Below are 14,869 nucleotides of genomic sequence, written 5' to 3'. Positions count from 1 at the left end.
AGTTAGTCAAGTGAGAGCTGTTAAAGCGCTGCTAGCATTTCCTCCACTTCAGAAACAGCACAACTGCTTTCAAGCCTCCATTTTCCCCACACAAAAGTCCTACTTTTAAAGTCAAACAGGAATTTCTTCACAGATCAGACACCTTATTTGTTTCTTCCCTACCAGCCCCCACTCCAGTTCTGAAACCATTTGTCCCACCAGTACAACCTACTTCATCTTAGCAGGTCCACTAGCCATCTGTGGGCTCCTGCAGCATCATCTCTTAATGAATGGGACAAGAAGCTCTGAAGACAAGAAGGGAAATTTTCATTTCTATTCACTGCAGGAATAGTAAGTAGTAGGAGAGAAAAGAAGAAAATGTCTGTTTTTCTACCTCCCTATGATGGTTCTCATTGGAACTATATAGTTGGAGTAACTTGGGACAACTCCTCTAAGCTCTCATTCATGTCAGAGAGAACTGCAGGTCCAGACTGCATCTGAGAAGCAGAGAAGCCCTATGATCTCCCAGTGTCTATCCAGTTCTCCTGCCTTGAGTAGTTCCTAAGAGAAAATTTACCTTTCTCGTCCTTCAGAATTTTTCCCACTCAGGAAGCTGTCTGTGTGTACAGCTGAAAAGGAGAGTAATACTATAAAAAGCTTTGAAAGCAGGGAATGAAAAATGTCATTGAGCCAAGTGTTATTTGGAGCCAGTGAAGTAGGTTTAGTTTCTTTATGTGTGTACACAGAGGTTGGAGACACGGAGAACCACCCCCTCGGCATGTTTTTGCACTAACTTCAGTGGCAATTTTTTTGTTCAAAGCCTTCAGGGTTTGAACCCTGTTTAACACCTCTCTGTTGAGCAATTCTACGGCTCAACAGTCGATGCCTAGTCAACAAATTGTGCCTGTGATTTTGCAGTAGGATAACATTGTAGATAAGACACACCTACTGGGCACTTTCAAGTTATAATATTGTGTTAGTCATTGCTTTTATGTATGTTTATACACAATATCTGCCCAAAGGTATACATTGATTTCCAGCCATCAAGAACACATTTAAAATTGGCTGAGTGCTTAACCTTTGTTCACAGAAAGTATATTTTAACTTTTTTTTTTCCATTAAGAATTATTAGCTCAGAAGAGTTTGATATGGCTATAATCATCATCATGATTATTGACTTAAACTAAAATCCTTTCAGTGATTTTATTCCTTTTATAAAGTTGAGTTATACTTGTAATTTACCTTTTGTCTTTTAATAGGTGTATTCCCTTAACATGTATTGATTTACGTGGATTCAACTGTATTTCAGGTAAAGATTTTCTGACAACTAAAAATAAAAATCTAATGTAGTGTTACTTTACTTGTATCTAGTAATTTTGTGAGTTTCTATAGTTAAAATAATAGAAAAAAAAAAAAAGAAAAAAAAAGAGGATACAGACGAGATTCACATTGCAGGATTAAATGCTTAAATCCAGGAGAACAATTCTGACAGCCTCCTCTCCAGTATGAGCTAGCCTCTGAAGTACTTACAATCAGCGCTTCCATTTTTTTCTCTTAGTTCCCCAGCTGCTGAAACCTAAGTTCACTCACAACACCATGGGCTGAACAGCTAAATGCCTGGTTTCTTCCTGCATTCAGCTGCCAATTCAGAGATGTGCAGAGTGAAACTCGGACTCCCCCCCAATCCCTGGAGGTGAGGAACCCATTGGGGGGCTCCAACAACAGCTGTCACCCACCTGCAGCCGCAGCATGAAGCCCGGCAGCTGTGTGCCCCTTTGCTGAGAAACAGAGGGGGATGGAGTGGAAGGGATGCTTTTGTCTTCTGTCTTTTGCATATTTTCCTCATGGGAAATCCATCCAGGTTGTGGCAGATGGTGTGAGTGTGATCACCTTGCCAGGGTTCAAATTGGTTGTATCGACTTGCTAGGGGAGTACTGGAATAGGGTCATTTTGTACCGCTCATGTTAGAGCTCTGCAAAAAAGGATGAGGTTACAGAACGGGAACGCTTTGGTGAAGAAGCCCTGAGTCCTGATCCCTGATTTTCCCTGCATTTTATCCCGAGCTCATTAATTTGTTAAGTGGAGTTGGAATTGTGGCCTATGTCATATTCCAGTGCTTAGTTGTAGGGCTGTCTGTCTGAGATGTAGACTCAGTTTTAAATCCCTCCTCTGCTCGATTCAACTAATCTGAAGTTTCCTGCCCCTGTCCTTATCACAAGGTTAAATGGACATTTCTTGTTCAGCTTTGGAAGAGAAAGGCTCATGTATTTTAGCCTGGAGAAAAGGAGGCTGAGGGGAGACCTCATCGCTCTCTACAACTCCCTGAAAGGAGGTTGTAGCGAGGTGGGTGTTGGTCTCTTCTCCCAGGTAACGGGCGATAGGATGAGAGGAAATGGCCTCAAGTTGTGCCAGGGGAGGTTTAGATTGGACATGAGGAAAAATGTCTTTACTGAAAGAGTGGTTAAACATTGGAACAGGCTGCCCAGGGAAGTGGTGGAGTCCCCATCCCTGGAGGTATTTAAAAGACGTGTAGATGCGGCGCTTAGGGACATGGTTTAGTGGGCATGGTGGTGTTGGGTTGACGGTTGGACTCGATAATCTTAGAGGTCTTTTCCAACCTTAATGATTCTATGAATCTATGATTCTATGACATGAACTGCTGCTTTATTTTGCATCCTGAAAAGATACCAAAGGTTAGGTCTGACCTGCCTTTTCCTCCTTGTAGAGTCCTGGCTTTCCCTCCTGAACCACCTGTTTTCTCCTCTACCCCCTTTTAAATCTACTCTTGCAGAAAAACTAATAGTTCTATTTCAAGTTTGCTTATTGGTCAAGTACATAGCACAATGAAATATGTATACCTGTAGAAACACGCTTGTCATCTGTGCCAGGGCATTTATATTCTCATGTTGGATTTTTGGTAGAATATTTTTGTGTTCACTACATTTACATGTGTATTGCTTCTGTCTGTAAGTCTGGTGGAATTGGTGGTAGCTCCTTGTCAAGCTGGCGTTACTCCTACTAGTGATGACAAAAAAATCTCTTGTGACAGAGAATTTTACACTATGCATAGGTACACCTTCTGTAACAAATATCAATAAAGATAGAAAGTTAGTTATTTATGAAACTTAATGATGGCTAGTCCAAGTCCAGAACTAAGGCTGAATGCAAATAAAGTACCTATGCAAGAATGAAAGCAGATCACTTCTCTAACATGATAATGGAGTTTCCTATCCTGCTCTCCATCATTATTGAAAGCAATCTAAATCTTATGGCATATTTGTGTATGTTACTCAAAAAGTTCCTACAACAGTAGTAACTGGAAGCCTTTAATGTTGTAAAATAAATCCAGTGATTTTATCCATTCCTTAATGTGAATATATTGTAAATCTCCACGTTGCTTTGGCATCAATGCAGTGATGTCACGATTTTAGTGATCAAGGTTGTTCTATCTTGTGAAGAAAATCCAGCCAGCATTTCTTTCTATGAACTCCATGTCTTTCTCTTCTCTCATCTCTAAATGTTCTATTTTTATCTACTATTGTTTTCAACAAGAGCATTAACCCAACCCTGAAGATGAAGCCATAGGCAGAAAAACTAATTTTCTGTTCTCATGTGATCAATTTTCCAGCTTCGGTTTTAATTTGACAGAGAATAACAAAAAGTTTGGGGAGTGGTTTGCACTAATTCAGCTGTAATCAGAAATACTGATTTTTGGCTCACTTTGATGCTTGGGCGCTTGCTTGTGGTCCCCTCTGACTCTGTACTCAGAACTCCTAGCAATGCTCAGGTAGCTGAATGGAGGCTGAATTTGTCAGCTAATGATGATCACTTTATTTTAGCATCTTTTGCTTCCTTGTACTCAGCTATCATCTCTTGCAACATCCTTAAAGCATAAACTCTTGAAAGCTCTGGTATTATGCAAGTGAGCTTACTGCCACTGGAGAGAGGCAGGAGAAATCCTTCACTCTCTGTACTGTCATGGTGTTAATAATCATATATGGCATTTTGGGTTTTTCTCCTTTTCTGTGTGTTTTGCCTCATGAGTTCTGTGTGTCAGACTAACTGCAGTAGCTTCAAATTTTAAGTTCATCTTCATTTTCCTAATTGTTGTGACATTTTGAATTGAATTGCATCCTTTCATGTTACAGTCATTATCCTGGTTATAGTAGAGTGAGTAAACTCTTCCTGTCTTGCAGCTAGGTAGTGACAAGCATGCAAACTTATGTCCAAATAAGAATCAGATAGACTGTTTTGTATATGTATCACAGATTATATCTCTGCTCGCCAGGACAGGGATGCCTAGATCATCTGCAAACTCCATAGGGGCAGGTGCACCCACTCTTCGTCGTCTGCTCCCATATCCAGTGCTGAGTCTTCCCATTCTGGTGCAGTGAAGTCTTCCTCTGTCCATCATACCACCTGCTCCTACTTGCCTTTTTGCCTTCTGGCTGTGCTGTGATGGAAAGGACTGCCTTAGGGCTATATGAACTTTAAAGAGATACCATGAGGCGCTGGAGCCTTGCAGATTTATGGAGTTGTTGCTGGACAACAGAAGTCTGTGAACTTGATAGAGTTTGCCTCAGGGCTGTGTGGGTTTAAGGGCTCTGAAGGATTTTAGGATATAAAAATGCTTTTAACAACTAGGTAACTCACCTTCAGATCTTAAAAAAACCCTATTAAAAATCTTCATGATGACCAACTACAATAGATGAAGACAAAATTAAATATGTCTTCCCAAAGCTTTATTTGAAATATGATAAGTCACTCTGCACCACATTTCTTAGCAAGATGTAGATTTATTCAATGTAATGCATGGGGCAGAGGCAGAAATATAGTTGAGTGGATGAAACTAGCTGTATCTATAACAGGCCAGCAGTGATGTATATTAAAAATTATTTTTGGGAAAAAATCCTGAGATCCTCACACCTTAAAAAATTATACATCAGAGAATTCTGTGTTTATTTTTTTTAACCAATATATGGAGTGCGTATTTTGGCTCTGATATTCCCCAGGATGGCAAATGATCACAGCTGCCGTCCAGTGACCAGTCAGAGAAGAAATCATTGAATTATCCTTGGTGTTAATTGAATTTACAGGTTAGTTCAACCCAAACTAAGGAGCTGGAGAACATCAATTTCTCATGTGTCTGAGGACTGGAGTACTCTTGCAAATCAACATTTGATTTGCGTTAGAGTAAGGCAGTGGCTCAATGTGACCTGCTGTGGCTACTGAATCACAGTAGCACATCTATATATCACAGCTTCTTGCATTTCTTGATCTGTGCTCAAACTACTGAAATTTTCTTATGAGGAAAGATTTGATTTAGAGAGTCATTATTCCAAAATGCCATAAAGTTCGGGGCATGAAGGAACAGAGGTCATTTAGATGTTATTAGTTACATGTTAGTTAGATGGAGACTATCTTGTGCTTATTACAATTTGAACAAAATTATCCTGGCACTTTCTTCGAGGTGTATTGGGCAAGGGAACCAAATATAATCAAAGAAAATCAACTGTCAGTGATTAATTGTAAGAATTGGGTTAAGACTACATTGATGAGCACGGTGTCTGGAAACTCAGTCAAAGCAGTGAGCTTTGTCACCCTGGAGAAATAAATACAGGGATTGACTCTCAGTTTTCAACAATAACACTCTCATAGGTTCCAAGCTAAAAGGGATCCTGTTTCAAAGCCATACAAGAAAATTTTTGGTAATATGGATTTTTAATATCAACCTGAGGGGGTTTTATTTGTTACCTCAGAAATTCCATAGAAAAAATAACAAATCAAACAGTACACAAAATGATGTAAAAAACTATCCTTAAAAACCAAAACCCCCCATGCATACTCTTACCGCTAAGCAACACTTCTTTATGTTCTTTTTCACACACTGAAAAGGAAACCCTGTAGTCAGTTATGATCAAAGGGATCTCAGATCTTCTCTAGCTCTTTCCAATAAGGAGCTGATTTCATTTACCTACTTCTCTTCCAGCATAGGCTGTAGTAATAAAATTATGACAAAGCTACACTTGAGGGATTGTATCACACATAGCCTTCATCTCCTATTTCTTGAGCAGTTATTAATGTATAAGCAGGCTTTCCTTATTATCCCAAGGCAGATTGGTTTCTGTAAGAGCCTCTGATGAGGGACTTTGTCAAAAAGCTTGCTGAAATCCAAATACACTTTTACCTATTATGTTTGGATTTCAGTGGTTTTATAAAAAAGAAGCAATTGCAATACAAACATTCCTGTAATTCTATACATGAATTTAAAATTCAGGTTTTCTTTGTGGGGAGAGAAGCAGGGAGGAAAGCAGGAGGAAGGGTGACCTTAAAGGAGGCGTTTGACAAACCAGATGCACTACAACTCCTTTATCTTTCAAAATTTTAGAAGTACATGTTAAAGTTGTGTTTCTTTGTAGGAGACAGGGAGTTAATTGCTCTCTGAAAAAGTGCTTCCAGGGGGTATCTGCTTTCAACCAATAGTTCTTAAGACTGCAAACTCTTGAAGCTTTGCACGCAATTAGAAGTCAAAAATATCATAAAGCAAAGAAACCATGAATATTCAAATATTTCTAATGTCACTTCAGATAAATGGTATAGGATATTATAGTAAAATTAGCATTTATACCACTCTGTTCTTCAATCTGCTAATGAAACCTGTACGAAAGCACAGACTTATGGGAAAGGAGAAAGCCATCTTGCACTGCCAGTGAAGCTCTGATAGGAGAAGGATATAAATCTTTGTGAATGGAAGAACCAGCATTTTCTGCTCCCATCCCTCAATTTTAAAGGCATTTCTCTCTCAGGGCTTTGATCTCATCTCCTCTGGCTTCCTTCAGACAGCCAAAGTGGCAGAAGATAAAAATCCTAAAAGCCTTCATACAGCACCAAGAACTATTCCACCAGCATGGCCCTGCTTCTGCAGCTACTGTCATCACTAGGACACTGCTGCCTAGTGGTGAAAGGATGTTTGTCAAAGCACTATCAAAAATTTACCCTACATCATTCCAGTGATGTAAACAAAAAAAGCTGTAGGTTGAGGATAAATTATAGCTTATTCTGGGGCTTTCTGGGGGTCCACAAAGAATTCTTACCCCTTTGAAATTAGTATTTCATCTGATTGCAAGACAAGTGCAATACCACAAGCAGTATGATAGTATTTAGCATACAGTATTCCTCTTTTGGCAAGCAGAGAGAATCACACAAGTTTTTCTTCAGTACTAATGTGTAATAGGTTTGAACTGGAAAGCGTATGTTACGGAAGCATGCTCAGACAATTCCTTTTTATAACTCTCGTAGTTGGTAGGCAAGTTAATTTATGAGTTTTGCTATACAGGTTTCAGCTCTTCAAAGTGTAATATTTTCACGGTGACATTTATTCAGAAAGCCATATTTTGTAGACCAAACAGTTATGACTAATTTGGAAAACTTTTCTCTGCACTTTAAATGTATGAGTTCACCCACCATCAGCACCTGCCAAACTCCAGGGTTTACTTATCAAGTAATGAAGTCTCAGGAATAAATGTAGCAACCAACTGGCATTATTAGAAAAACAGGCTGATGACAGTGAACAGGCAAAAAAGTATTGGTACGGAAATCTTCAGGGAAATGGTGGCTGATTTGACACTGCAAGGGACCACAAAAGGTCTTTCTTCTTTTCAGTTTCTGTGTATGGCTAAATACAGCTTCAGTCCTTACAGTTCCCGGGTGACAGGATTAGAAGCAATCTTGTGCACACTGATTCTGAGTGGAGGAGGTTTTAGACACCTCTTCACTTTCTTCTGTGTTTCCACATTGCCACAGGATGTGAGAAATGTAATACATATATGCACGCATCCTATTCACAGTGAGGAGCAAAAATGTACTATCCCTTTTCTATGGAGGCAGAGATACTGTGACTTGTCAGGACCGTCTATGAATAATTTCATGGTGAAAGAAGAACATTAAATCTCCCACACTTCATCAAATCTGCCTCTCCCCATTTCTGATGGCCAGAGGTTCTCATAGTTTCATGGCCTCTATAAACCATTTTTAATTACTTGTGCATACACAGAAATGGCAATTTAGGTCTTGTGGAACCTAATCTGTTGCACCAGCTTTAGTTAGTTCTTTGCAATGTTGATATTCCTAATTTATAGATGGGTGAGCTCTGAATTAAACGGTTTTTCCGTAGGAAGGGAGTTTTTGCAAATAGGAAGAAACTTCGTTAACTATGGTAATATTTTATGATAATTTGAAAAAGAATGTGTTTGGGTCTTGATCATAGTTTATATGTGTGTTAATTTACAATAGTTCAAAAGACACTACTCTCTACAACAGGTAGCTGCTCACTTTTAACTTTTTGATGGCAAAGATCTGCACACAAGATGCAAAAAGTTAGCAAGTCAGGCCTATGAGGTCTCAGAAAAGCGCTAAGAGAGCCATAGTATGCACATAGCTAATGCAAGTCAGTTTTAATAATGCTTTAATTATGTGTTAATTATTTATTCATTAAATTGTTTATCTTCATATTTCATCAAAAGTCTCAGGTGTCCCTGCCTAGAAGCTGTGGTTCTTTCAGTAGCTGACAAGTCTTCTGGCAGTGTAGCGCAGCAGTGTATGATTACATTTAAGCCGAAGTTGATGAGATGACACTTTGGGCTGGAGGAGGGAAGTCTCTGAAATTTCACAGCATCCAAATTTGTGAATTTTCAGGCTTCCCTGACACCATAACTGTAAAGTATATTATTAAGGAGCAAGTACTGAAGTGCGAACAGAGCAACTTCAGTTGGCTTGATCACATCATATTTAATTTTGAAGTATTCAAAAAAAAGAATGTCTCTCAGAGATGTCTTCTCCTCAGCCGTGGATGAGCTCTCCTATGGAAGGAGCTGGCAATCTTTTAAGAGCTTTTTTCCTCAATGTGAACAGAGTAAGCTCATCCTCAAAGTTCTCTGGAGTATTAGTAACAATCTATGTTGTACCTCAGCATTTCATAATCAATCAAATGTGTCTTGTTCTGAGACATGTCAAATCACAAGACGTCATGATTTAAGCCTGTAGCCGTGGATGAGCTCTCCTATGGAAGGAGCTGGCAATCTTTTAAGAGCTTTTTTCCTCAATGTGAACAGAGTAAGCTCATCCTCAAAGTTCTCTGGAGTATTAGTAACAATCTATGTTGTACCTCAGCATTTCATAATCAATCAAATGTGTCTTGTTCTGAGACATGTCAAATCACAAGACGTCATGATTTAAGCCTTATAAACTGTGCGCTGAACACTTGTCTGCAACCTGTAAATAGTGAGTGGGGTTTATATCATTGACCGAATCAAGCTCTGTTCTTTCAGTTGGGCCTTTCTTTTGTTCTTTCCTGCATTGCTTTGTCTTTTAAAAGTATAATATGCAAAAGATGATAGGGCAGTATCATAGTAGATTACTCTGTTTTTCTGTGCAGTGAGCACCTAAACCAGTGTATTTTGTAATATCATTAACCCCCATGTATTCAGAGTTTAATAACATATAATGCTTTTACCTCTTCTATGGTTAGCATACAGTCTCCAGGTTACCTTCTTTTTATGCAGGTCATTAAAAAAGAAAGACAGAGTAATATTTTGGAAACTGAGCTTTATTCAAAAAGCTGCTGTTCTGAGTTTTTCTCCATTAGTGTCTATATTTATTCTGTGCCATGTCATGTTCGTACAAATCAGAAGCGTCATGAAATCTTATACTGAGTAAAATAATAATAATAATGCACTTTAGATTATAATCAGCAATTGAAATCCCTGAAAAGAGTTTGTTGATTCAAGATTTTTAGAGGTTTTTAAACTTTTTTTTAAAGAAAACCCTGGCAATCAGATCTATTTATTCTGTTGATTAATTAGCAAACAAGCCTTTTCATGAACATGGTGAGTAAATTCCCAAGCTAGCATAAAACAGAGAGATCTTTATGCAGTCTGTAAAATAGCACCTGTCTCTTGCAATGACCCAGTGGGTCCACGGTAAAACTGTTCATTTGTTCTCTGCTGGGCCTTATAGATTTAATATTTCTTCTGCTTTACTACCATAGCTACCATTTACTGCTATTTCTTGTCAGCGTTTCCTTCTTCTTCTGAAAAAAGCCCAGGAGTGATCGTTTTCATGATATTAAGCAGACCGATCTTTAAGACATAGAGATCGGTGCCAGTGAGATTCTGTCCATGTATGTGTGACATCTGCTCTGACCCACAGTGCTGTTGCAGGGACAATTCCGAGTCCCAGGTAACCTGTGCCATCAATTCTTCCGTGTCCTTCCTTACCAAGATTTGTTTGCAGGCATTCTCTTTGTCTCTATTATATGATAGACAGATGGATGTTTATGGAAGGTTTACAGATCTGCACCGTTTCTTCTACCTTAAGTTTTATGAACATCTGCAGATTTTTTTAATTGCTTGACAAGCAGAATGTTGTAAACAACCCATATTTTATGCATATATGAAATGTAATCATGAGTTTTATGATGTTATTGATTGATGGCTTTGAAAAGTTGAGCAGGGAGGGTTAGAAGATTTGAGACTTGGCAAGAATGGATGGCTTCTTTGTGATACTTGGTATCTTTGCAGTATCCTTTATGTCTCAAAAGCGATTTCCAAAAATAAATCAGGTCTGTGGCTGCTCCTCAACAACTCCTAAGTTTCCAGTGAGCATATCAGCAGCTTCAGCTTTCAAAGAGCGGCCTCCTAAGAGAGGTATCGAATTGTGCAAGTTTTCAGGCCCCTTTGCCACATTTTATCATATGATTATCATTCTCTTTGGCTTTCTTTAGAAGGCTATGTAGATACCAAATTTTGGCTGACTGCTATAGACATGACCTGTCTAAGGGAAGTGCTGAAGAACTCTAAAGCCTCTGTCCGTACCCTAGAGGATGGTAAAGGTTCAGTCCCAAAAAGCACCAAGCATATTGAAATTCCACAAAGGGTCAGATGCAGGTTAACTTTTGCAGTGACCTACACTGTTTTTAAATCTCAGGATGGAAGTTCATTTATTTTTATAGATAATTCACAGGCTCTGTATCTGAAAATCTGATCATTGGGACCGGTCATATAAACAACTTTACGGCTGCTTAGAATAAGAGCTGGTTGGAAATACTTGAAAATTTCTTTTTTTCTTCCTTCTAAAAAGCAAGGTAAAAAAAATTATGAACTGTTTCTACATTAGGATCAATTTTGGCAAATATAGATGGAGGAGCGAGTAAATAGGGTATTTTCATCTGCTGTTGAGCAAAAGACGTGGACAGCTCCCTGCTCCATCTCTCTCTCTCTTCTCTTTTTCATTTCCAAAGAGAGACGTATTTGTTCTTGCTGAAAACTGAGAACCAAGTCCATCTAAAGTCCACCAGGATCCCTGGTTACTTTGAAAATGTCTTAAATTCCCAAGTGGGCTTTCTGAGGCTGTGTCACCAGATACACCGAAATGCAAGAAGTGTGATGGAATCATGTCGCAAACCTCTCAGCCTTTTCTGATGTTTGGGGGTGGGGGGGAGGGCTGTTTTGGGTGGGGTGGGGGGGGTGGCATTTGTTTTTTTTTTTAAACCAGTCTTATGTTAGAACTATTTAACTTTGAATACAGATTGTTTCCCAAGGTCAGTCTATTTTTTAAGCTTTAGTGAGAGTGCCTACAGGCACTGTGGTTATGCACCTCTCGTAAATAAAGAGTGCTGTCCTACTGTTCAAGTGACTCTTCATACATGTATGAATGTATTTCAATACAGAGTCAAGCAATGCTGGATTCGCTCACCTCAGGGTAACTAAGGAGATATATTTAGGATGGCAGATTGGGCACAACTAATACAGCAGTTGGATGTCAACATCACATTCTCCTCTCGGCTGAAGTATAACAAAGCTGACTTTTTTTTCCCAAATTACTTTCCTATATTTCTTCAACACGTAAACCCAGCAATCATTATTTTTCAGAGATTGTAGTTTTGCAGTGCAGACCCCTTTTAGAGTGCTTTTTCTGGGGAAAAAAAAGAAGGTTCAAGCTGGCCTACAAGTATAATTGCCTCCTCCAAAAACACTTCTATGGCAAAGTCTGTTGTTTTGTTGGACATCTTCACTAACTTCAAAGGGATCTGTGCTGAACTGCAGGTGTTTTTTTTCTTTTTGTTTGCCATTGTTTAGAAGTATTGTCTTTGCAAAGGAGGTTTAGTTACCATTAAGTCGCCTTAGTCTTTTTTTCATTTAGTACAATTGAAAATAGATAGGAGTACATGTGTACCTTCAAGATTAGATGAACAAAACCTGTGTTCACTATTCCACTGAAAAACTGTCTTTAGCTGAGCACCTATTTGGCAACTTTTGGATGTAAATGATAGACGATTAAAAACATTGGGTCCTAGTGCCCTTTTCATTCCATTAAGAGCTGTATAATTATAAAAGCAAATGTGCAGAAGGCAATCATGTAAATACCAATAAAGGTTTCTTAGTAGCAAAGCTGATTTCATGTAAATAACTCATCTTAATCTGTTTTAATTAAAAAAGTCTAATTACAGAGAGCAGCTTATGTTGATCAGCATGTTCAGATGAATGCTGGTATATGTCAACCAGAAATAAATAAATAAGAGGGAAATAATCCATACAAAGAAATCCAAAAATAGTGTCAGATAACAAGAGTTGATTTAGAATACTGGCACTGAATATGTATGGCTGGATTCATCCCAGCCAGTTAGAAAGTGAAGGACAGCTGAAAATACTTCCAATTAAAAAAAGAAAAAAACAGGAAAAAAAAGGAAAAATTGACATATGGTAGTGTATAAGAAACTCTGAATGCAAGAGCGTGTGACGGATTGCAGTCAGATCACATCATGCATGCCTTGTCCTTTTGTTTGGGAAAGTTCCCCACCAGGGATGGGAAGGAGTAAGGCCCTCCCTCCCCCCTTCCCTGAAAATATCCTTCATGTACTCACATACCTCTTGCTACTGAGGACATTAAGCAAAGGCTTAGTCTGGGTAATGCAGCTTTTCAGATATTTGAGAGAAATAATAGTGAACTAGTAGTAAATGGTGATTTCATGATTATCTAGAAAATAAAGTTTCCCATTACTCAAAGACAAGAAAAAAATGCTTCAAAACAGAATTTCAAAGCAGAATGGACTAAATACTAATTAAGCAAATTTTCTAATTTCTACTATTCTTATAATAATTCAAATATTGTAAAAATACTTCGAAAATCAAAGATTAGAACCATCATCAGTAAGGAAAAACAATATATAATGAATAGATCAAGACAGTTTTTTTTTTCCCCACAAGGTGGATTAAAGTCCACTTAAGAACAGATAAGAATTGGCTTTTTAATTTTAAATGGCATATTCTTCTCCTGCTGTCCTTTGAAGATGATTTATGTGATCATATTGTCTGTTCGTCTCCTGCTCCAATAAACTTTTGACCTTTCAAGCGATTTTAAGTCAAATTTGACAAAGGATTAGAGGTCTCAAAGCCTCTATCATGTTCTTAAAAAAATATTATCAAACAAGGATGGCAAGGAAGAAGGGAGAAGATGATGGTGAACTGTGAATTTGATGCCATTGTTAAACATGAGGATATCTACTAATGCTCTCATGTGACTATTACCCTTTTTTTTTACTATGCACACTGCAAAGGGAAGGTGAAAATAAAACAACCTATTCCAAAAAAAATACTAAAGCGTGTATATTTATGGTGTAACTCTATCACAAATTTTTTAAGAAGGTCCATGTGGTTTTGGTGCAGCAATTGTTGATATTAGGTCATTTCTACAAAAAAGTGAAAACTTCAACAGATCTTAGAAACTGAAATCTTCTCAGTCCACCTCTAAGACCCTCAGAGGTGAAAGGGTCTAGAAGTTTCATGTTCAAATTCCTGCTTTTTTTTTGGTTCAAACCAGGCATTTTCCCAACACATCTTGAGTTCCCTGGCTTTCTAGGCTGTCTCATTAGCACTAATGAGCATTTAATTGTTCACTAGGGGTGGACTAGTTTGAACGGTACAATACAAACTGTCTCTGTAGCTCCATGGATACAGCATTACAGGGAAGATGTAGATGAATCAGTCTGAAATTGCTGACAGAATATCACCAAAGGAATCTGGATTTTATTTGGTGTGAAAAAGGGGAAGTTTAGAATTTTATAGGAGAAGGAAATAATTTCCTAACCCCCTGACAATTCGAAATTCAGCTGTATCTCAAGAGCTACCGTCTCTACCAAACCTCAGAAAAGACAAACAATTGTGCATTTGCACTCCCTGAGTTGTCATGTGTGTGTGTGCATCACTGGGCTGCTAATGGGAAAAAAAGGAAGGCAACCTGTTGAGCAGAATTGAAGGAACTGTTGTAGGCTGCTTTAGGAGGAAAGAGCAAGAACTAAACTGGCTAAGACGCTACTGAAGGTGTAAGGAACAGCCTAGTATCTTCCCAGGATGTAAGCTCTAACAGGGGAGCTCCTTGGCATGTCAGAGAGATAGTAATAACTGGGGGAAATGGGCAAAATTTCAGATATCAGGAAAAACTTCTTAGTGGTGAGATGGATTCAGTTCCACAGCAGCCCCTCTGTGTATTGGGTTTGCATGGCAAGTTTTGTGGTGGTGGTGGTGGGGTGGCTACAGGGGTGGCTTCTGTAAGAAGCTGCTAGAAGCTTCCCCGATGTCTGATAGAGCCAATGCCAGCCGGCTCCAAGACGGATCCACCACTGGCCAAAGCTGATTCCATCAGTGACAGTGGTAGCACCTCTGTGATAACATATTTAAGAAGAGGGGGAAAAACTGCTGCACAACAGCAGCTGGAAAGAGGAGTGAGAATATGTGAGATAAACAACTCTGCAGACACCAAGGTCAGTGGAGAAGGAGAGGGAGGAGGTGCTCCAGGCACCAGAGCAGAGATTCCCCTGCAGCCTGTGGTAAAGACC

Source organism: Aptenodytes forsteri, unplaced genomic scaffold, assembly GCF_000699145.1.
Source record: "Aptenodytes forsteri isolate BGI_AS27 unplaced genomic scaffold, ASM69914v1 Scaffold287, whole genome shotgun sequence".
Lineage (NCBI taxonomy): Eukaryota > Metazoa > Chordata > Aves > Sphenisciformes > Spheniscidae > Aptenodytes > Aptenodytes forsteri.
The sequence above is the reverse complement of the archived record's forward strand: the minus strand, read 5'-3'. Positions refer to the sequence as shown.